The 23,149-nt window shown below is 44.9% G+C and overlaps 2 protein-coding genes across 4 annotated transcripts in view; both read right to left on the reverse strand.

The window, feature by feature from the left end:
- LOC141220297 (oocyte zinc finger protein XlCOF29-like) overlaps positions 1-9,843 on the reverse strand; it is a 28,531-nt gene extending 18,688 nt beyond the window's left edge. The window contains exon 1 of the mRNA XM_073666251.1: positions 9,362-9,843. The gene's annotated coding sequence lies outside the window, so the exon portion shown is untranslated. The remainder of the gene's footprint in view (positions 1-9,361) is intronic.
- Positions 1-23,149, reverse strand: part of LOC141220322 (uncharacterized) — a 91,520-nt gene that overhangs the window by 22,987 nt on the left and 45,384 nt on the right. The window lies entirely within an intron of this gene.

Here is a 23,149-nt window from a genome sequence, read left to right on the forward strand (position 1 = left end):
AGTTTGACTCCCTGGGCACGGACCGGGTCACCGCCACGAGACTACAACCCTAAACAGATCCGGCTCCGGGTAAGCTCCCGCGTGCGCAACGCAGCGCGACACAGGCCCAGGGGCGCGTCACATCTAGTCTGGGATAGTGGGCTAAAAATTGCTGGACAACCAGGTTCAACACGTGAGCCATACAAGGCACGTGTGTGACATTGCCCCGGCGAAGGGCCGCACCCAGGTTTGCAGCATTGTCGCACACTGCCTTCCCTGGTTTCAGGTCCAGTGGAGACAACCATTCATGAAATTGGTTCTCCAGAGCTGACCACAACTCCTCAGCTGTGTGACTCACATTTCCCAGACATTTCAATGTAAAAACCGCCTGATGACGTTGAGCCCTACTGCCAGCATAGTAAGGAGGTGTGCAGGATCCCTTCTGCGCAGTTAGAAAGCTTGTGGCATGACCAGACAGGCTTTGGGTGCAGGTGGAAGACCGAGAGGAGGTTGAGGAGGCAGAAGCAGTGGAGGAACTTTGACATAAAGAGGATTGACGCACAACTCGTGGGGACGGCAAGACTTGGACAGCAGCCCCTTGTCCTGCTGTCACCATAGTTACCCAGTGCCCAGTCAGCGACATGTAACGCCCCTGTCCATGCCTACTCGTCCAAGTGTCTGTGGTGAAATGCACCCTGTCACACACAGAGTTTCTCAAAGAAGCGGTGATGTTGTGTGCGACATGCTGGTGGAGCGCAGGCACACCTTTCTTTGAGAAGTAGTGCCGACTGGGCATCTGGTACTGGGGCACTGCGACGGACATAAGGTCTCGAAAATCCTCTGTGTCCACCAGGCGGAAAGGCAGCATTTCTGTAGCCAAGAGCTTGCAGATGGTGAAATTCAACCTCTTAGCTTTCTCATGGCTAGGAGGAAATGGTCTTTTACTTGTCCACATCTGAGGGACCGAGGGCTGGCTATTGTGCTTAGACGGGGTTGATAAGGGTGTCCCCGGCAAACTGCCGGTCTGTGAGGAAGATGCAGGCGGACATGTTAGGTTGCCTTGATCCAAAGGTGGTGCTATCGATGTCGGACAGCGCTCAAGACCAGCTGGTGTTACCACCTCCAAAGAAAATGATGACCTGCCAATCACGCTGGCTGTTGCGGGTAAAGAGGTGGCAGGTCTGCGCCCCAAAACAGGTGTGACTGCTGTCCCCCCAGTCACAGAGGATGAAGAGGCCGCGGATGCACAAGATATGGCAGACGGTGGTTGGCCCGGCCGGCTAGACCGCATTGTAGCACACTGAGCTTCCCACTGCAACTTATGCTTCATGTCCATGTGCCGGTTCATGCATGAAGTACTCAAACTACCGTATATTCCGGCGTATAAGACGACCTGGTGTATAAGACGACCCCCCTACTTTCCTGTTAAAATATAGAGTTTAGGATATATTCACCGTATAAGACTACCCCTTTTCCAACGCATACCAAACACCGGTAAAAATAAAAAAAAAACAGATTTGAATTTAACATGGTCCTTTTTTAATTTAAATTCTTATGACATGCAGGTATATAGCAGGAAAACTGTCACTCATAAACATATTAAAATAGGGGGGACCCCACGTCATTTTTTGGGGGGGTCCCCCATTCTAATAGCTAGTAAAGGCTAGGTATTCAGCTGGGGGCTGATATTAGTAGCCTGGGAAGCTCCGTGGGTATTACCCCCTTCCCAGACTTCAAACATCTGCCCCAGCCGTCTGCTTAACCTACGCTAGAGACTATAATGATGGTGGATCCCACGCCAATTTTCTTTTTAAAAAATCCTTTATTTTAACACTAAATGACAATTGAGGGGTTAATAAAGATGCAGTCCCTAAATTATTATTAATTTTGTAATTAATTTTTCCCAAAAATGTTGACGTGGGCTTCGCCATATTTTTGTGTCCAGTCAGGTGCAGCAGGCAGGAACGGGCTGCCCCCAACCACCAGCTGCCTATTTGTACCTGGCCGGACACAACAATATAAGGAAGCCCTTTTTTTTTTAATTATTTCATGAAATAATTAAAAAAAAAAAGACGTGGGGCTTCGCCCTATTTTTGTGTCCAGCCAGGTACAACTAGGCAGCTGGGGGCTGGAATCTGCAGCGCAGGGAGGCCCAAGCTTTCTGGCCCCCCCCCGCTGCAAATTGCAGTCCGCAGCCACCCCGGAAAATGGCGCGTTCATAGAAGCGCCATCTTCTGGCGCTGTACCCAACTCATCCAGGGCCCTGGTGCGGTGGCTCACTGGGTAATAAAGGGGTTAAGGCCAGCTTGGCATTATCAGCTGGCCCTAAGCCCGAAATTCATGGGGTCACGCCAATATTAGACATGACCACCATGAATTTCTAGTAAAGTATTTAAAAAAAACACAAACACCCAGAAAAAAGTCCTTTAATTGAAATAAAGACACAATTTTTTAATGTTCTAAATTAAACCATACTTACCATCACACCCATTCCAGCTGAAGCCAACGATCTCCTGCAATAAAAGTAAAATAATAAAGCAACCTCATCCTTACCTCTCCATGGTTCCCAGGACCGGTCCAGCTCTGCTACATTCACATGACAGGCTGGACCGCAGCAGAACGCTGCCGTTCAGCTTGCCATGCGGCAGACACTGAGAAGCGCAGGCATGCTTGTGCTCCTCAGTGTCTGACTGTGACGGCATCCAGATGAGCCGAGGTCATGTCCAATGAACTCGGCTCACCTCATGCACGTCACTGACAGCGTGGGAAAATTCTCCTGCTCCCCGCATGCGCAGTAGAAGTTTCCCACGCTGTCAGTGACGGACGTCCAGGAGGTGAGCTGAGTTCATTGTCGGCTCATCTGGATGCCGTCACAGCCAGACACTGAGGAGCGCAAGCATGCCTGCGCTTCTCAGTGTCTGCGGGATGACAGGCTGGATGGCAGCGTTCTGCTGCGGTCCAGCCTGTCATCTCGATGTAGCAGAGCTGGATCGGTCCTGGGAACCATGGAAAGGTAAGGATGAGGTTGCTTTATTATTTTACTTTTATTGCAGGAGATCGTTGGCTTCAGCTGGAATGGGCGTGATGGTAAGTATGGTTTAATTTAGAACAATAAAGGATTGTGTCTTTATTTCAATTAAAGGACTTTATTCTGGGTGTTTGTGTTTTTTTTAACTTTGACTATGGGGTTAGTAATGGGGGTGTCTTATAGACGCCTCTCCATTACTAACCTGGGCTTGATGTCAGCTGGCATTATAAGCTGACATCAACCCCAACCCTATTACCCCCTGCCACCGCACCAGGGCAGCGTGGAAGAGCGAGGCTAAGTGCCAGAATTGGCGCATCCTATGGATGCGCCATTTCTGGGGCGGCTGACGGCTGGTGTTTCTAGCCTGGGAGGGGGCCAATATTCATGGCTCCCTTCCTGGGCTATTAATATCAGCCCCCAGCTGTCTGCCTAGCCTTTGCTAGCTATTAAATTAGGGGGGACCCCACGTCATTTTTTTGGGGGGGTCCCCCATTTTAATAGCTAGTAAAGGCTATGTATTCAGCTGGGGGCTGATATTAGTAGCCTGGGAAGCTCCGTGGGTATTACCCCCTTCCCAGGCTTCAAACATCTGCCCCAGCCGTCTGCTTAACCTCCGCTAGAGCCTCAAATTAAGGGGAACCCCACGCCAATTTTTTTTAAAATAAATCCGTTATTTTAACACTAGATGACAAGTACAGTAACCAACACTGTCACTATACTTCATATATATGTGACTGACATGTTTCTATCTATCTAATCTATGTGTGATGCTCTATCTTTCTGTTATAAATTGTCGGGTACCGCTGCTGAATTGCCGGCCGGCTTTCTTAAAGAGACGGTGCATGAAAACACTATTATTTGTTTTAATAAATCCTTTACACTAAATGACAAGTACAGTAAGCAGCACTGTCACTGTACTTCATATATATGTGACTGACATGTTTCTATCTATCTAATCTATGTGTGATGCTCTATTCTTTCTATTCTAAATTGTCGGGTGCCGGCTTATGCCGCTGCTGAATTGCCGGCTTTTCATATATTGTCACAGAAGCGATGCGAACTTCCCAGCTCCGGACACAGCGCAGCGCTTCTGTGACAAGTGAAAGCTGTCGGCACAGAAGCCCTGCGCTGTGTCCGGAGCTGGGAATACGCAGCGATGTGTCAGTTTCAGCACAGAAGCGCTGACTGTCTGGACCTACCGCCGCCGTATTTTAACTCCCTCCACCTTATATTAACTCCGACATGGCAGGGATACGGCCACGGCAGCTTATTAACACCCCCAGAGTATCCCCGCATGTCAATTTCTGAAAGTTCAAAAGCATTACCGGCGTATAAGACGACCCCAGACTAGACAGAAGATTTTTCAGTCTTCAAAAGTCGTCTTATACGCCGGAATATACGGTATGTATTTTTTGGCCTCTACTTAGCTTTTGCTGACAAATGTTACAGATAACACGAGTTGGGTCATCTTTATCGATCTGAAAAAATGACCAGGCTATGCAAGGCTTAGCACCCATGCGACCTGAAGAGCCACCACGACTTGTGGTGAGAGGCAGAGTTGTGTTTGAGGATGCAGTTGTTGACGTGCTTCCAGTACTACGTCTCTGTCCAGGAAGGCGCAACCTGACCTCGTCGTCACTAGCATCTTCCTCCACCTCCTCTGCTGACCTCATCTCTTGGCTGACTGTGGGTTGACAGTAAGTGGGATCTCCGACCTCATCATCATCACCCTGTGCGTTATCACACCCGTCGTCCTCAGAGCCAACCTGTTCCTGCCCTGACAAAAAACTAAAGTTGTCGCTCCAATCAGGTATTTGAGTCTTATCATCGTCTTCCTCATTGTCTCCACCAACAGGAGTTACAGTTTGGGAATGAGGGTCTACATTATGGTCAGAACCTTCTGCGTCTGGTCCTGGATCCGACTCATAAAGATTCTGGGCATCAGTGCAGATCATTTCCTCGTCTGGATTCACAGAAGCGCTGGAGTCGACCTCTGATTCCCAGGCTATAGTATGAGTAAACAGCTCTGCAGACTCAACCATCTGTTCTACCTCATACTCAGACGGGCAGCTGGAGATTTGGGAGCTGTGAGGAAGCAAGTGCGATTTGGGTGACACCTTTGAGGACTGGAGTATTTGTGATGTTGAAGTTGATGTGGAGGAGAGCCCACTTAAAGGAGCACTTGATATCCGTTGAAGCACCTGCTGTTTTTGTGCCTCATCTGGAATTTGTAGCGATTGGCGTGGCCGTAAGAAAGGGATCTTATCACATTGTCCGCTAAAAGAAGTAGACATTTTAGTTTGGCTGGAAGATGGTCTTTCTTCTGCAGATGTTACTGTTGCTTTAACACCTACCCCACGGACACAACCTTTTTTCCCCTTCCCAACACGCCTATTCCCCTTTCCACCAGCAGCAGGCCTTTTTCCACTCATTTTGGTGGTTAACTAATTCACAACTCTGGAGTTGTTTGCACAAAAAAACAATGGATGGTAACCGAGCAGAGCTGAGTGGCCAAACTGTGGTATTAGGCCAAAACTATTGGCTGGGTTAGATGCAGAAAAAAATTATTTTGAATTTGCAACCTGATGGAGGTCAGTATAGATGGACTAATAGACCAAGTCCCACACACCGCTAGAAGCCCAAATATTTTTTCAGAGCTAGATGCAGAAAATTTTTTTATTCAATTTGCAACCTGATGGAGGTCAGTATAGATGGACTAATAGACCAAGTCCCACACACTGCTAGAAGCCCAAATATTTTTTCAGAGCTAGATGCAGAAAAAAATTATTTTTAATTTGCAACCTGATGGAGGTCAGTATAGATGGACTAATAGACCAAGTCCCACACACCGCTAGAAGCCCAAATATTTTTTCAGAGCTAGATGCAGAAAAAAATTATTTTTAATTTGCAACCTGATGGAGGTCAGTATAGATGGACTAATAGACCAAGTCCCACACACCGCTAGAAGCCCAAATATTTTTTCAGAGCTAGATGCAGAAAAAAATTATATTCAATTTGCAACCTGCTGGAGGTCAGTATAGAAGGACTAATAGAACAAGTCCCACACACTGCTAGAAGCCCAAATATTTTTTCAGAGCTAAATGAAGAAAAAAATTATTTTTAATTTGCAACCTGATGGAGGTCAGTATAGATGGACTAATAGACCAAGTCCCACACACTGCTAGAAGCCCAAATATTTTTTCAGAGCTAGATGCAGAAAAAAATTATTTTTAATTTGCAACCTGATGGAGGTCAGTATAGATGGACAAATAGACCAAGTCCCACACACTGCTAGAAGCCCAAATATTTTTTCAGAGCTAGATGCAGAAAAAAATTATTTTTAATTTGCAACCTGATGGAGGTCAGTATAGATGGACTAATAGACCAAGTCCCACACACCGCTAGAAGCCCAAATATTTTTTCAGAGCTAGATGCAGAAAAAAATTATATTCAATTTGCAACCTGCTGGACGTCAGTATAGAAGGACTAATAGAACAAGTCCCACACACTGCTAGAAGCCCAAATATTTTTTCAGAGCTAAATGAAGAAAAAAATTATTTTTAATTTGCAACCTGATGGAGGTCAGTATAGATGGACTAATAGACCAAGTCCCACACACTGCTAGAAGCCCAAATATTTTTTCAGAGCTAGATGCAGAAAAAAATTATTTTTAATTTGCAACCTGATGGAGGTCAGTATAGATGGACTAATAGACCAAGTCCCACACACCGCTAGAAGCCCAAATATTTTTTCAGAGCTAGATGCAGAAAATTTTTTTATTCAATTTGCAACCTGATGGAGGTCAGTATAGATGGACTAATAGACCAAGTCCCACACACTGCTAGAAGCCCAAATATTTTTTCAGAGCTAGATGCAGAAAAAAATTATTTTTAATTTGCAACCTGATGGAGGTCAGTATAGATGGACTAATAGACCAAGTCCCACACACTGCTAGAAGCCCAAATATTTTTTCAGAGCTAGATGCAGAAAAAAATTATTTTTAATTTGCAACCTGATGGAGGTCAGTATAGATGGACTAATAGAACAAGTCCCACACGCTGCTAGAAGCCCAAATATTTTTTCAGAGATAAATGAAGAAAAAAAATATTTTTAATTTGCAACCTGATGGAGGTCAGTATAGATGGACTAATAGACCAAGTCCCACACACTGCTAGAAGCCCAAATATTTTTTCAGAGCTAGATGCAGAAAAAAATTATTTTTAATTTGCAACCTGATGGAGGTCAGTATAGATGGACTAATAGACCAAGTCCCACACACCGCTAGAAGCCCAAATATTTTTTCAGAGCTAGATGCAGAAAAAAATTATATTCAATTTGCAACCTGCTGGAGGTCAGTATAGAAGGACTAATAGAACAAGTCCCACACACTGCTAGAAGCCCAAATATTTTTTCAGAGCTAAATGAAGAAAAAAATTATTTTTAATTTGCAACCTGATGGAGGTCAGTATAGATGGACTAATAGACCAAGTCCCACACACTGCTAGAAGCCCAAATATTTTTTCAGAGCTAGATGCAGAAAAAAATTATTTTTAATTTGCAACCTGATGGAGGTCAGTATAGATGGACTAATAGACCAAGTCCCACACACCGCTAGAAGCCCAAATATTTTTTCAGAGCTAGATGCAGAAAAAAATTATATTCAATTTGCAACCTGCTGGAGGTCAGTATAGAAGGACTAATAGAACAAGTCCCACACACTGCTAGAAGCCCAAATATTTTTTCAGAGCTAAATGAAGAAAAAAATTATTTTTAATTTGCAACCTGATGGAGGTCTGTATAGATGGACTAATAGACCAAGTCCCACACACTGCTAGAAGCCCAAATATTTTTTCAGAGCTAGATGCAGAAAAAAATTATATTCAGTTTGCAACCTGATGGAGGTCAGTATAGATGGACTAATAGAATGATGCTATGCCCAAAAGATTTTACTTCACTAGGTGCAGTAAAAAAATTGGTATTCTATACACAGGTGGTATATCTTGCAACACAGATAGGCTACTCCACTGACTAACACACTCTGCAATAGGCCAAAAAGGATTAGCTTTGCTAGATTCAGCCAAATGCTGTGAAAAAAACTTGCACAGCACTGGCACAGACCTGCCTGGCAAAAACTGATAGGAACTGATGTAACCTAGTCCTGAAAAGGACTCCAATTACAATTAGTCTTTACTCCCACAATCTATCTATTTAAGAGCACAGACCTGCCTGATAAAAGTCGTAGGAAATGCTGTAACCTAGTCCTTAAAAGGACTGCAATCACAACTATTCCCTACTCCCAAGCTATCTGTATATTTGTGCGAAAATTGGCTTGAAATTAACAAGGTATAGCGCACACAGCAACAGCGGTGCCGTCTAACACGCAGCTGCAGCAGTGAGAAAATGGTGGCGACGGGGAAAATGGCTTGGTCTTATAGGGCAAGGACATGTGACATACACTGCCAATCACACATGCCCTTGCTTGTGTGAAAAAAAGCACTTCGCTCCGTGTGTGCGCTGCTGATAGGCTGACAGATTGCACCTCCCCACTGCAAATGCGGGAAAGAGAAAAAAAAATGGAGATCTTCATTGTTCCTGCAGAGATCCATCCCCTGCCCCTCCCCCCACCCCGCTGTACACTCAAACTGCGTATTAACATTAATTTTCATCATTACTGAGAAAAAATCCAGTTATGATTTTGGTGCACGAACAGTTATCGAACATAACCTCGAACAGCCGAATTTTTCTCAAATTGTTCGTGTTCGCCGACCGGCTCGAACACCGGGCAAAACAGCTTGAATTTGAGATTGGCGAACAGTTCGAGTAGAACAACGCTCATCTCTATTCATTACACAATGCATCACCTGCAGCAGAGAATTTGTAGTATATTGTATTCAGTGTCTGGGATGTAATGTCAGATATGTCGGCTGCTCCTCCCGTAAGTAAGGCAGAGAATTAATGAGCACATAGGAGACCCCACTAATCCTGCGGCCATTAACCCCTCCAACATTCCTAAGAGAGCACAATGGTGACTGAAAGAACTTTCAGTTTTGTGGCAGTGAAAGGGTAAATCGTTCAGGTGTCGGGGAGATGGCAGAGGAGCATTGCTGAACCGTGAAGCTTCCTGGACACTGAGGGTAAATCCATCGTACCGGAGGGTATAAAGAGAAGGACGGATCTGATCTTACATTACCAGACCGGTGAAGGGGACATATTGTGATGACTGTAAGATGATTGTGTTTCATCATTGTCTTTCTTTGTATCACATCTATTACATCTATTAATGCCGCCATTCATCCTGTGCACAGGAGCGGCTGCTCCAGAGACATTTATATCCTGCTCGGGTTTCATTCTTACCTTCGGTTCTGGGTATGAAGTATCACTCCGAAACGCGTCACCTCCACCTTAATCCTCTCTGGATTCTTTCCTCCAATGTTCTGATGACGTCCCATCATTATTGTGACATAAGGTTATAAAATGAAGGAATAAAAGTTTTATGTTATTTGAGGTCCTGGATCGTCCTCTATGTGTGGACGGTTATCACTACTATCTACATTACTGTGCTGGAACTAGGAGAGGAATAATGGCGTTGTGTGAGGACTTCTCTGGGCTTCTGTCCTTCATCCTGCAGTCGTCTGAATGGATCTAATGTGGATGGGAACCAGCTAAGCCGCATTCTGTCCACAGCTGTTACCTCACTGTTCACACCACACAGAGACCCCAAAAGAGTCTCCGTGCTGAAGGGGTTAATGCCCCCTGCTCCCAGTAATGGGGGTCTCCACATACCTCCACCTGCAGAGCCGCCACCACATATATGGCTGTTCTGTGTGCACAGGACCTGTGATGAGGTCACAGGAGGGGAGGAGTCAGGGGTCACATGATCAGGGGCCTCAGTGGATGCACAGTGTGAACTGTGCGGCTCCTGTACAGTGATATCCGGAGTGAAGACGCTACATGGAGACGTCTCCGCAGTCAGTGACATTTCCGGCATTATTTGCCCGTCACTACTGGCACAATTACCCCGCGCCGCCTTTTCTACAGTTTTATGTGTGAATGTAATGTGGGATTTTCCTGCTTGGAGACAAATAGACGACACATGAGGTGATTATCACCAGTTACCGGACGTCTACTATATGGCGGCATATGATTGTGCTATCCACTTCATACCAGGAGCAAAAAGGCCGAAATCTCGTATGTTTAACCTCTTCCAGGGAGGGCGGCCTTGATAGACTATATTCAGAGTCCAGCTAAGGGTTCGCTCACATCAGCGGATTATAAATCGCTCCGATGTCCATCCCGAATAATTGGACGAGTGTCATGGGGTCTCACTATTTTTTTGCAACCAGCAAAGGTAAAGCAGACAGCTGAGAGCTGATATTATAGAGTTGGGAAGGTCCCTTGTTATTGGGCCCTCCCCAGCCTAAAAATACCAGCCCATAGCCGCCCCAGAAGTGGCACATCACATGAGATGCACCAATTATGGCTTTTTGCCTTTGCTCTTCCCAATTGCCCAGATGCATTGACAATTGGTGTAAAGTATTGTGGGGTTAATGTCAGCTGTGGTTTGTCAAAAATCACATCTGGCATCAAACCCTGGTGATAGTTATGGAGAGGTGTCTATCAGACAAACCCATTACTGACCCAGTAATCAAAAATAAAAACACCCACGAAAAAATACTTAATTTGAATAAACACTCCTCAACACTTTTCCTGGTTCGCTAATTTATTACCCCCCCCTCCCCCTCCCAAAAAAAGCATGCAGGTCCAATGTAGTCCACCGAATCCGACGATGATGGGCATTCTCACCATATATGTAACACAGACCCGTCTGCACCACACCGCCAGCACAAGTCCGAAGATGCTACGTAGCATAGTGCGACAATGGTGCCATCTAGATAAAATCTTATCGTTTTTCTCCTAGGCACGGCCGGTAATAGATAATTTGTGGGAGAGTATGAATGTTTTTTGCCTATCCTTCTCTGAAATTTGACTACCCAATTCCTTCTCCCAAACCCAGTAAAGGGTAGAGGGTCATTGCTGGTGTCCATTTGTGTTGCTTTGTGTATGCAAGATAGAAGTTTAGTACAAGGACCTACTTGAGTGATTATGGGTTCAAGCGGAGTGAGTTCATCCTTTATACTAGTAACATGTGAGAATTTATAAATGACCTGAGCTGGAAATAAGCCAGGCAGGATAGACTCCTAATTGGAAAGGAGCCGCGAAGTTCTATAAAGGAAGGAAAAGAGCCTGATCCCATGAGAACGTGTCTCAATCTAACCCCATCAGATCAGTCCCAGATTAGATTGATTGTAGCAAAAAAAAATAAAAAGAAAGAAAAAACAGTAAACAAAGCAACAACCAGTTTACAATGATATAAATCACAATACCGCTCTATAGTACAAGGTTTTGGAACAGTAATTTTACATTTGTACAGAAATATCTGAATACTTCCTGACGGCTTATTTTTTTCCCTATTGAGACATCAAAAGAAAAAGAATATATCTAAGAAGGGACAATTGTGTGGACTGAGACAATTATTATTTGCTGACACCTTGGGTATAAGGATATAAATTCCTGGTTTACTGCAGGGATATGTACAAACGGTCCAGTATAGTATTTCTGAGAAGGTTTTCTGAAGCAATACCTGGGGTAATGAACCGTTCTCCATATGTGTATGGATTTCTTGAGAGCGTTCCTTTAATATAAGCTCCACTTTCCAAGTATAGAGTGTTATTTATCCTGGATCTTAGTTCTGTTATCGTTGGGGGAGAATTGTCTATCCAATGTAGTGCCAACAACTTTCTGGCTTGGAATAATATTCTTGAGCTAGCTATCGCCATATGGAGTCTGGGTCTACGTCCTCTCCCAGGAGTCCTAGGATACAGATTTTAGGTTCCAACTGAAGTTGTATCCCAAATACAGATAGTACAAGAGCGATCACCCCCTTCCAGTAGTCGCCAATATTTACACATTCCCACGTCATATGCATCAGGTGGGCGTCCTTTTGACCACATCTAGGACATGTGTCATCCGTTCAAATTCAAATTTTAAATAAAATACTTGGGGATCTATATACTCTATGAATGAGAAGAATTTGGGACCTTCTTAGTGACTTCGACAAGGAAAGCTTAAGTGCCAAATCCAGTATTCCCCGCATTGCTCCTCAGATAAGGGACCCACACCCTCCTCCCATTTCTCTCTTAACTATCAAAGGATATTGATCCAAACGTAGGGCCAGTAACTGCCTATAAATAAGGGATATTAGACCTTTTGTATCCACTGCTGTAGCAATGGTATCTATTGGGTGATATCTATCAATCAGTATGACGTTAATGCTAATTATGTACTATACGCAAGACGTATTTGCAAATATTGATAAAACACCCTATGTGGAAGGTTAAACTCTGCCTTTATTTGTTCAAAGCTCTTGAATAATCCATCCCTCAAGAGTTCTGATACCAAACATATACCCCTATCCTCCCACTCACTAACATTTTTAGTTTATATAGCTCTGGTAAGTTATAGCTGTGCCATAAAATAGTATAGCTTGTGTACTTTCCAATCCCCAGAATATTTTTACCCCTATCCCACACCTTATATATTAACTTTAGTGTAGGACATTTTAGGTCATTCTCTCGAGAGGGCCCCATATCTAGTACTGAGAATTGAAATGGTAAGGCCGTTTCATCATGCTCATATTTGTGAAGGAGCCTATAGTCTCAAAAAGGTCTGAGACACAGAGTGAGTCTTTCAGCAAATCGGCCTATACTCAGCACCTTAGACTTCGAAACAGCATTTGTACTGTGACGCCAAGATGAATAATATCTGTTAGTAAACTGAGGTACAGTATATGATCGCCTCTAAAGTGTGACTCCTGAAGAAAGAGAAAATGTACGTGCTGTTTATGCCAATGATAAAACACTTGAGCTCCTTTCTCTGGAACATTAAGTCCTCTGACATTCAATGAACAAGTTTTGAGTTGTGCCATATTATATGAAAAAAAGGGGGAATGGAAGAGAGAAAGATTAAGAGCAAAGATGAAGTATAGACGGTAGATAGTAACGTCTACCTCTCAGTGTCTAAGAAGTATAGATTATGAATATATCAAAACAGTAGGAAATTGCGAAACAAGCAGATCCCAATGCAAGTCCCGAAGTGGGGGTTGTCTTTACAGGTGTAAGTCAAACTTTCATTTCTAGGGTTCCTATTAGGAGGAACCATGAAATATATAGCGAGCAAAGTAATACAGCCCGATATTACAGTAATATAACGTGAACTCAACTTAAATGCCGTTCTAAGATATGAACTTATCTAAGAAGTAACGTTTCTCCTTGCAGAGAGTGACATGCTAAGCACGTCAGGTGAGGAGACTTTTCAAGCCGCAATGCTCCTCTGGGAAATATGCAAATTGTCTCTTCAGAGAGGAAGAGAACTTGAACTCTAGTGCCACCTATTGGAAGTAGCAATCTTAAAAGTCAATATTGACCCTTTAACGAGCCTTGTCACATGACTTAGGATAAAAGTCAAGACCAGAAACTCAATTTGCAGACACGGCTTTTCTCACACTTTGCACTGACTAGGGGCAGTACCCCGAAACACAGTGTCTGCAAATTGAGTTTTTGGTCTTGGCTTTTATTCTAAATCATATGACAAGTAGAGATGAGCGTTGTTCTACTCGAACTGTTCGCCAATCTCAAATTCGAGCTGTTTTGGGCGGTGTTCGAGCCGTTCGGCGAACACGAACGATTTGAGAAAAATTCGGCTGTTCGAGTTTATGTTCGATAACTGTTCGTGCACCAAAATCATAACTGGATTTTTTCTCAGTAATGATGAAAATTAATGTTAATACGCAGTTTGAGTGTACAGCGGGGCGGGGGGAGGGGCAGGGGATGGATCTCTGCAGGAATAATGAAGATCTCCATTTTTTTTTCTCTTTCCCGCATTTACAGTGGGGAGGTGCAATCTGTCAGCCTATCAGCAGCGCACACACGGAGCAAAGTGCTTTTTTTCACACAAGCAAGGGCATGTGTCATTGGCAGTGTATGTCACATGTCCTTGCCCTATAAGACCAAGCCATTTTCCCCGTCGCCACCATTTTCTCACTGCTGCAGCTGCGTGTTAGACGGCACCGCTGTTGCTGTGTGCGCTATATCTTGTTAATTTCAAGCCAATTTTCGCACAAATCTACAGATAGCTTGGGAGTAGGGAATAGTTGTGATTGCTGTCCTTTTAAGGACTAGGTTACAGCATTTCCTACGACTTTTATCAGGCAGGTCTGTGCTCTTAAATAGATAGATTGTGGGAGTAAAGACTAATTGTAATTGGAGTCCTTTTCAGGACTAGGTTACATCAGTTCCTATCAGTTTTTGCCAGGCAGGTCTGTGCCAGTGCTGTGCAAGTTTTTTTCACAGCATTTGGCTGAATCTAGCAAAGCTAATCCTTTTTGGCCTATTGCAGAGTGTGTTAGTCAGTGGAGTAGCCTATCTGTGTTGCAAGATATACCACCTGTGTATAGAATACCAATTTTTTTACTGCACCTAGTGAAGTAAAATCTTTTGGGCATAGCATCATTCTATTAGTCCATCTATACTGACCTCCATCAGGTTGCAAATTGAATATAATTTTTTTCTGCATCTAGCTCTGAAAAAATATTTGGGCTTCTAGCAGTGTGTGGAACTTGTTCTATTAGTCCATCTATACTGACCTCCATCAGGTTGCAAACTAAATATCATTTTTTTCTGCATCTAGCTCTGAAAAAATATTTGGCCTTCTAGCAGTGTGTGGGACTTGTTCTATTAGTCCATCTATACTGACCTCCATCACGCTGCAAATTCAAAATAATTTTTTGTCTGCATCTAGCTCTGAAAAAATATTTGGCCTTCTAGCAGTGTGTGGGACTTTCTCTATTAGTCCATCTATACTGACCTCCATCAGGTTGCAAATTAAAAATAATTTTTATCTGCATCTACCTCTGAAAAAATATTTGGGCTTCTAGCTGTGTGTGGGACTTGTTCTATTAGTCCATCTATACTGACCTCCATCAGGTTGCAAATTCAAAATACTTTTTTGTCTGCATCTAGCTCTGAAAAAATATTTGGCCTTCTAGCAGTGTGTGGGACTTTCTCTATTAGTCCATCTATACTGACCTCCATCAGGCTGGAAATTAAAAATAATTTTTATCTGCATCTACCTCTGAAAAAATATTTGGCCTTCTAGCAGTGTGTGGGACTTGTTCTATTAGTCCATCTATACTGACCTCCATCAGGTTGCAAACTGAATATAATTTTTTTCTGCATCTAGCTCTGAAAAAATATTTGGCCTTCTAGCAGTGTGTGGGACTTTCTCTATTAGTTCATCTATACTGACCTCCATCAGGTTGCAAATTAAAAATAATTTATATCTGCATCTAGCTCTGAAAAAATATTTGGCCTTCTAGCAGTGTGTGGGACTTTCTCTATTAGTCCATCTATACTGACCTCCATCAGGTTGCAAATTAAAAATAATTTTTTGTCTGCATCTAGCTCTGAAAAAATATTTGGCCTTCTAGCAGTGTGTGGGACTTTCTCTATTAGTCCATCTATACTGACTTCCATCAGGTTGCAAATTAAAAATAATTTTTATCTGCATCTACCTCTGAAAAAATATTTGGGCTTCTAGCTGTGTGTGGGACTTGTTCTATTAGTCCATCTATACTGACCTCCATCAGGTTGCAAACTGAATATAATTTTTTTCTGCATCTAGCTCTGAAAAAATATTTGGCCTTCTAGCAGTGTGTGGGACTTTCTCTATTAGTCCATCTATACTGACCTCCATCAGGTTGCAAATTAAAAATAATTTTTATCTGCATCTAGCTCTGAAAAAATATTTGGCCTTCTAGCTGTGTGTGGGACTTGTTCTATTAGTCCATCTATACTGACCTCCATCAGGTTGCAAATTAAAAATACTTTTTTGTCTGCATCTAGCTCTGAAAAAATATTTGGCCTTCTAGCAGTGTGTGGGACTTTCTCTATTAGTCCATCTATACTGACCTCCATCAGGTTGCAAATTAAAAATAATTTTTTGTCTGCATCTAGCTCTGAAAAAATATTTGGCCTTCTAGCAGTGTGTGGGACTTTCTCTATTAGTCCATCTATACTGACCTCCATCAGGTTGCAAATTAAAAATAATTTTTATCTGCATCTACCTCTGAAAAAATATTTGGGCTTCTAGCTGTGTGTGGGACTTGTTCTATTAGTCCATCTATACTGACCTCCATCAGGTTGCAAACTGAATATAATTTTTTTCTGCATCTAGCTCTGAAAAAATATTTGGCCTTCTAGCAGTGTGTGGGACTTTCTCTATTAGTCCATCTATACTGACCTCCATCAGGTTGCAAATTAAAAATAATTTTTATCTGCATCTAGCTCTGAAAAAATATTTGGCCTTCTAGCAGTGTGTGGGACTTTCTCTATTAGTCCATCTATACTGACCTCCATCAGGTTGCAAATTAAAAATACTTTTTTGTCTGCATCTAGCTCTGAAAAAATATTTGGCCTTCTAGCAGTGTGTGGGACTTTCTCTATTAGTCCATCTATACTGACCTCCATCAGGTTGCAAATTCAAAATATTTTTTTGTCTGCATCTAGCTCTGAAAAAATATTTGGCCTTTTAGCAGTGTGTGGGACTTTCTCTATTAGTCCATCTATACTGACCTCCATCAGACTGCAAATTAAAAATAATTTTTATCTGCATCTACCTCTGAAAAAATATTTGGGCTTCTAGCTGTGTGTGGGACTTGTTCTATTAGTCCATCTATACTGACCTCCATCAGGTTGCAAACTGAATATAATTTTTTTCTGCATCTAGCTCTGAAAAACTATTTGGCCTTCTAGCAGTGTGTGGGACTTTCTCTATTAGTCCATCTATACTGACCTCCATCAGGTTGCAAATTAAAAATAATTTATATCTGCATCTAGCTCTGAAAAAATATTTGGCCTTCTAGCAGTGTGTGGGACTTTCTCTATTAGTCCATCTATACTGACCTCCATCAGGTTGCAAATTAAAAATAATTTTTTGTCTGCATCTACCTCTGAAAAAATATTTGGCCTTCTAGCAGTGTGTGGGACTTTCTCTATTAGTCCATCTATACTGACCTCCATCAGGTTGCAAATTCAAAATAATTTTTTGTCTGCATTTAGCTCTGAAAAAATATTTGGCCTTCTAGCAGTGTGTGGGACTTTCTCTATTAGTCCATCTATACTGACCTCCATCAGGTTACAAACTGAATATATTTTTTTTCTGCATCTACCTCTGAAAAAATATTGGGCTTCTAGCTGTGTGTGGGACTTGTTCTATTAATCCATCTATACAGACCTCCATCAGGTTGCAAACTGAATATAATTTTTTTCTGCATCTACCTCTGAAAAAAAAATTGGGCTTCTAGCAGTGTGTGGGACTCATTGTATTAGGCCATCTATACCAAGCTCCACCAGCTTTGAAATTAATAATAATTTTTAGCTGCATCTAGCCCTGAAAATAATTTTTCCCAATAGTGGTAGCAATAGAAATATGGGGCGCGCGCCTGGCTAACAAAAATATACGCTTCATAACACAAAACACGAGCCTAGCGCACTGCATTAATAAGATGGCATCATCGTCTCTCCCAGTGCTAGGCCTACTACGCAGGCTAGCATTCCTGTGCCTAAAACACAATGTATGGGTCCGCGCTAGCCACTATGCTGAGGGGTATAAAGCTGCTGCTAGCGCTTTATAACAATTCAATTGGCAGATTTTCACAGAGCTCTTCCACAACGCCCACCCATAGGGCAACAGTTGCCCACCCTCCTTATGGGATCTAGTGGCGAATAGTTGATGCCATTAATCAGAGCGTCAGTTGCCCCGTCAACGTGGCAAGCATACGGTAAGGCATGGGAAGAGTGGACACGACTAGTAGCAGGCAGACGGGTTGACCAATGTGAACAAGCCAGATCACAAGTCACCATAGAATTTCTCCAACAGCTAATGATGAGGGGCATATCAGGGGCGTCAGCGCAGCGGTGTCTGACCGGAGTAGCATTTCACTTCCAACTACTGAATTGGGGAGATGTGACAAAGATTCATCATCAGACAATCCATAAAAGGGTGGAAAAGGGGTCAGCCAAGTCAGGAATGTAGACGTCCCGTCCCGTGTCACTAAAACTGATTTCTCACATCTTATCCCTAACACCATTAACATGACACTCACAATTTGAAGCAACACTAATGTCTACTGCATTTGTGATCGCCTTCTTCGGGGCGCTATGTATAAGCGAATTAGTCCCTCAATCCAAAATTACCACCAGTGGAGGCTTATTACATCAGGACGTAGTCATAGCCAATAATGCAATACGTCTACGCATACACCAATCGAAAACGGTTCCAGCGGGCAGGGGTACTTGGGTACTTCTACAACCCACAAACGGTACACTGAGTCGGGTAACAATAGTAAAAACATATCTAACCATCAGATCACAAAGTAATTTCTTCCTATCACACATTGATGGAACGCCATTATCAAGATACCTGTTCCAAGCTATATTTAATAAATGCATAACATCGGCAGGGAACCACCCCAAAGATTATGGGACACACTCATTCCGCATAGGTGCGGCCACGGAAGCAGCAAGAGCAGGACTGTCAGAAACGGAAGTTCAGAGGATAGGGAGATGGCGATCCACGTGTTTGGCGAGATACATAAGACCGGACTTGTTATCCTAACGTGGTTTGTTTCTTTTACAGGTGACGCTAAGCCAACAGTGTGAGTGATAGGCCACTCGTATATATATTGGGCACAAAAAAGGGCGAAAGTCCGCCCAGGCGGGAGGAAATTAGAGTTTCATAACACATATTTCAACTGGAGAGGTATTAGAGGCCTGCTATGGCCACAGGTACTAATGGAGGTAATCAAGGTAGGGAGAGAGGCAAGAGGTCCGGTCATCTTAGTTATACAGGCCGGGGGAAACAACCTAGGTCATCACAAGAGCGCATAACTAATGGCAATAATGAAACTAGACACTGAGCGCTTCAGAGAATTTTTCACAAAATTAGCTATAGTATGGTCAGAGATTGTGCCGATAGCGGTATGGCAAGGTGCGCGAGACATCACGGCCATCGAATGGACAAGGCGGGTAATAAATATTCGGATGGCAAAATTTAGAAGAGACAGAGGCGGTGTAGTGATACGACACCGACAACTGGAAGGAGATAAAGCAGGCCTCATACGGCCCGACGGTGTTCACTTAATAGATATTGGACTGGACATATTCCTGTCAGGACTCCAGGACGGAGTGGAACAAGCGTTAAGAGTGATGGGTGGGGGTCAGAGTCCTGCATACGAGTACGCTGGATCCTCCGTGGCCTGGAAATAGAAAGGACATGTTGGAGAGTTACACTTGTTGGCCAACTTGCCGGAGTGGGGACCCAGGACATGCTGCAACAAGCTGAATTATTTTAGAAATAAAATGCCTTTCTAATGGAATGAGTATAAAGAGTTAATAAAGCTGTGACCGATCCTCACCCATCCAGTTGTAAGAGTTACATTATTGTATAGTCCATGAAAGGGGGGCGGTAGGGGGGCTGAGCGTCTGGGTTTGGTTGGGGGTCCCCACAGTCTGCCTAGGCTAGATTCATTTAAAAATTCTTATTAGATACACAGGCGGTGCAGCTTGCTTCGCAGCTGGGCTACTACGCCCAAAGTATTGCCTAGGCTAGATGCAGTTAAAAGTTCTACGCTGACTAGCAGACACTGAAGATTTGGAGCAGACCTCTGAGTAAACAGCTCTTCAGACTCAACCATCTGTGTTACCCCAAGCCATAGTGTATGTAGTTTCTTACAGTTAAAAGGGGGGGGGGGGTGCGACCCAACCCACCTGGAATTGACGATGCCAATGACGCGCCCCTGGGCCTGTGTCGCGTTGCGTTGCGCACGCGGGAGCTTACCCGGAGCCGGATCTGTTGAGGGTTGTAGTCTCGTGGCGGTGACCCGGTCCGTGCCCAGGGAGTCAAACTGGACGGCAGTAGATGTAGTACGACTACGCCACCCGTTGAATGCAGCTTATGGAGCTGCCGCTGCAGGACAGTCCGCTGAGGCCAGTGGATGGATGGTGCAGCGGGGATGGTATAACCCCCAACGGGAGGGGTATGGCCTCAGGGCAGCCGACGTGGATGATGGGGGTAGCAGGAACCATTCAGAGACGGTGCGGTGTAATTCAGGGTCTTTACTGGTAACAATGATAGACCCTCCCGGAGTACTTGCTAGCGAACGGGGCCTGATCAGTCCTTGAGCAGATGGGATCTCCCCTGGCCAGGCGGAGTTGTAGGCCTCCCAAACTGACTGTACTCTTCTGGCTACCTTGCTAGAAGCGGATATAAGTAGCCCACGTCCCTGAGTGTACCGTGTGGTGCTCACCCGTATGGCCGGTGACTCGGGGCCTTCTAATGGCTTCCGCTCCACGATGGCGGTGCTGGTCCCACGCGTGTGACCGTGCCTTCGGGCTTCTTGGCCAGAGGACCTGAAATCCCCTGCCTGACGGATTCTGCTGCTGGGTAGGAATTAGTCCCCACAGCCTCGGACTCTGGGTCCGGTAAGAAATCTTCTCAGTCAGGGCGAGCTCTGCAGCTGCCAGCCCCTGACTCGTAGTAGTATTGCTCCCACTGAGCTTCTGCTGTTTCTTCCTATGCTGCTTCTTGTCTCTACTCTCCTTGACAGACTAACCCTGCTTCAGCCCCGGGTTTATATAGGGGAAGTTCTTCTCCTCCCAAGACTGGGCAGGAGGTGTGGCATGCACAGGATCCCTGACCAAAGGACCTCCCACCTGCTCTCAGACGTAATATCTCTATCACTGTGGCAACCAGACCCCTGGGGTGTCACATTCCCCCCTAGTGAAATTTAGTACTCCGGGACTAAACATATTTTTAGAAAAACATAACAAGGTATAACAATAACAATACAATAAGGAAAACACATAAGATGGTTACGGCGTGTCCGCAACCGGGTGCAGTCTTTGAAGAAAGCAAGGTGTCCATTTCACCAAAACAGGGAGACGTAACCAGGTAGGGGTCTGTCCTACCCCGAGTCCTTAACAGTCTCTAGTCCATCCTGGGTTACGCTCCAACTATGTACAAGGATTCCCGGTAATCCACCAAGGATTCCTAAAAGTAACTGGAAACACAAAATTATACACAAGCAACAATACACAGGTAAACATAAAGAAAACAATTTATACACTTCAAATCCTCCACCGTGCGGGTAACTGGCCTCTAGTGGCCCTAGTGGACCTACGGAGCTGACTGCCTAGCCCTGAACTACAGGGTGTAGGAGCTGTCAAGGGTAAACTGGGCAGCTGTCTACCGGCTCTTTGGCTCACTAGGGATATGGCAGGCTCACTGCAAGCAGAGGGTTGATCCTCCTGGTCTGCGGGTGTGGGGTCTTCTGCCTCCTGGACCGGCTGTTCTTCCAGCTCTACCTGTTGCTCCGTAGGTGCTTGGGATGCTGGTTGGAGGAAGGTGAGTACGGGTACCACAACTGCACCATTGACTTGAGTCTAAGACCGAGGGAAGTCCCCGAGCACAGTACTAACCATATCTTCCCTTTCCTCTACGGGTCGATGGTCTTCTTGTTCCTCTTCAGGGTTCCTCAGTTGTTCGGGACACTTCTTCAGGTGGTCCCGGGATACAATAGCTGTGGTTTCCCCTCCGTCTTTACTGATGGTACAAACCTTCGGGTTCTCGTGGCTTGAGGGCAGTACGGTGTACGGGTCCTTTTCCCACTGGTCGTCCAACTTGTGGAGCCGTCTCTTCCTCTTCAAGACCTGCTCTCCGGGTACCAGGGGAACAGCGGGAGCATACTGGTTATAAGTTTTCTCTTGTCTTTCCCTAGCCTGACAGAGACTTCGCTCCACGCTCTCCTGTACTCTCCGGTACTGCTGCTGCCTCTCTGTGTCCCAGTCTGCTTCTGGTGAAGTGTCCTCGGGTGTCAGGACTCCCATTTCCAGGTCAACAGGTAACTTACCAGGTCTTGCCCTCATTAGGTAAGCCGGGGTACAGTTGGTGGAACCTACCGGGATGTGGTTGTATAGGTCCACCAGATCGGGCAACTTCTCAGGCCACAGACTGCGTTCTTCCAGGGGCAACGTTTTTAGAAGATCCATTACCACCTGGTTCATTTTCTCACAAAGTCCATTAGTTTGCGGATGGTAGGGTGTCGTCCTTATCTTCCGGCAGCCATACAGATTGCAGAATTCCTGGAAGACCTCCGCTTCAAAGGCAGGTCCCTGGTCCATCAGCACTTGGTCCGGGTACCCGTGTGGACGGCAGAAGTGCTGCTGGAAGGCTCTAGCTGCTGTTTGAGCCGTTAAGTCCTTGACGGGGACGACAACCAAGAACCGGGAGTAATGATCCACGATGGTTAATGCGTAGACGTAGCCACTTCTGCTTGGGGTCAGTTTTACATGATCCAAGGCTACCAGTTCCAACGGTTGCCGGGTGACGATGGACTGCAGGGGAGTCTTCTGGCTGGCACGGTCCTTCCTTCTCAGGTTGCACGGGCCACAGTCTCTGCACCACTTCTCAATGGTTCCCCTCATGCCTACCCAGTGGAACCGCTCGCGCAGCAGGAACTCCAGCTTCTTCCACCCGAAGTGCCCAGCTCCGTCGTGATATGCCTCCATCACCATGGCTGCGTCCCTTCGTGGCACCACTACTTGCCAGAGTAATTCATGCGTCCGGGAGTTAACCATTCTGCGGCACAACTTCCCTTTGTAAAGGAACAGTCGACTCTTCTCTGCCCATAGTTGTTTGGCTTCCTCCGGAGCGTCTGGTTCAAGGCGAGCCTCCGGCCGAGTCAGCATCTCCTTCACCAGTCGGACGGCAGGGTCGCTGTCTTGCGTTTCCGCCCAGTTGTAGTGGGGTAAGGGGTTCAACGTAGCAGTCTGCTTACTCCTTACCTGGTGGGAATACTGAATAGTCCCATGACGGTGGAACGCAGGGAGTTCAACTTCTTCCAGTCCCTCCGGATCTTCTCCTCCGTCCGGCAGGTTGGGCATCCTGGACAGGGCTTCCGCGTTGGTTTTGGAGCGTCCTGCCCGGTATTTGATTGTGAACTCGTAGTTGGACAGACGGGCCATCCAC

The sequence above is a fragment of the Phyllobates terribilis genome, unplaced genomic scaffold (assembly GCF_046119375.1).
Source record: "Phyllobates terribilis strain yellow unplaced genomic scaffold, ASM4611937v1 Scaffold_280__1_contigs__length_2496652, whole genome shotgun sequence".
Taxonomy (NCBI): Eukaryota; Metazoa; Chordata; class Amphibia; order Anura; family Dendrobatidae; genus Phyllobates; species Phyllobates terribilis.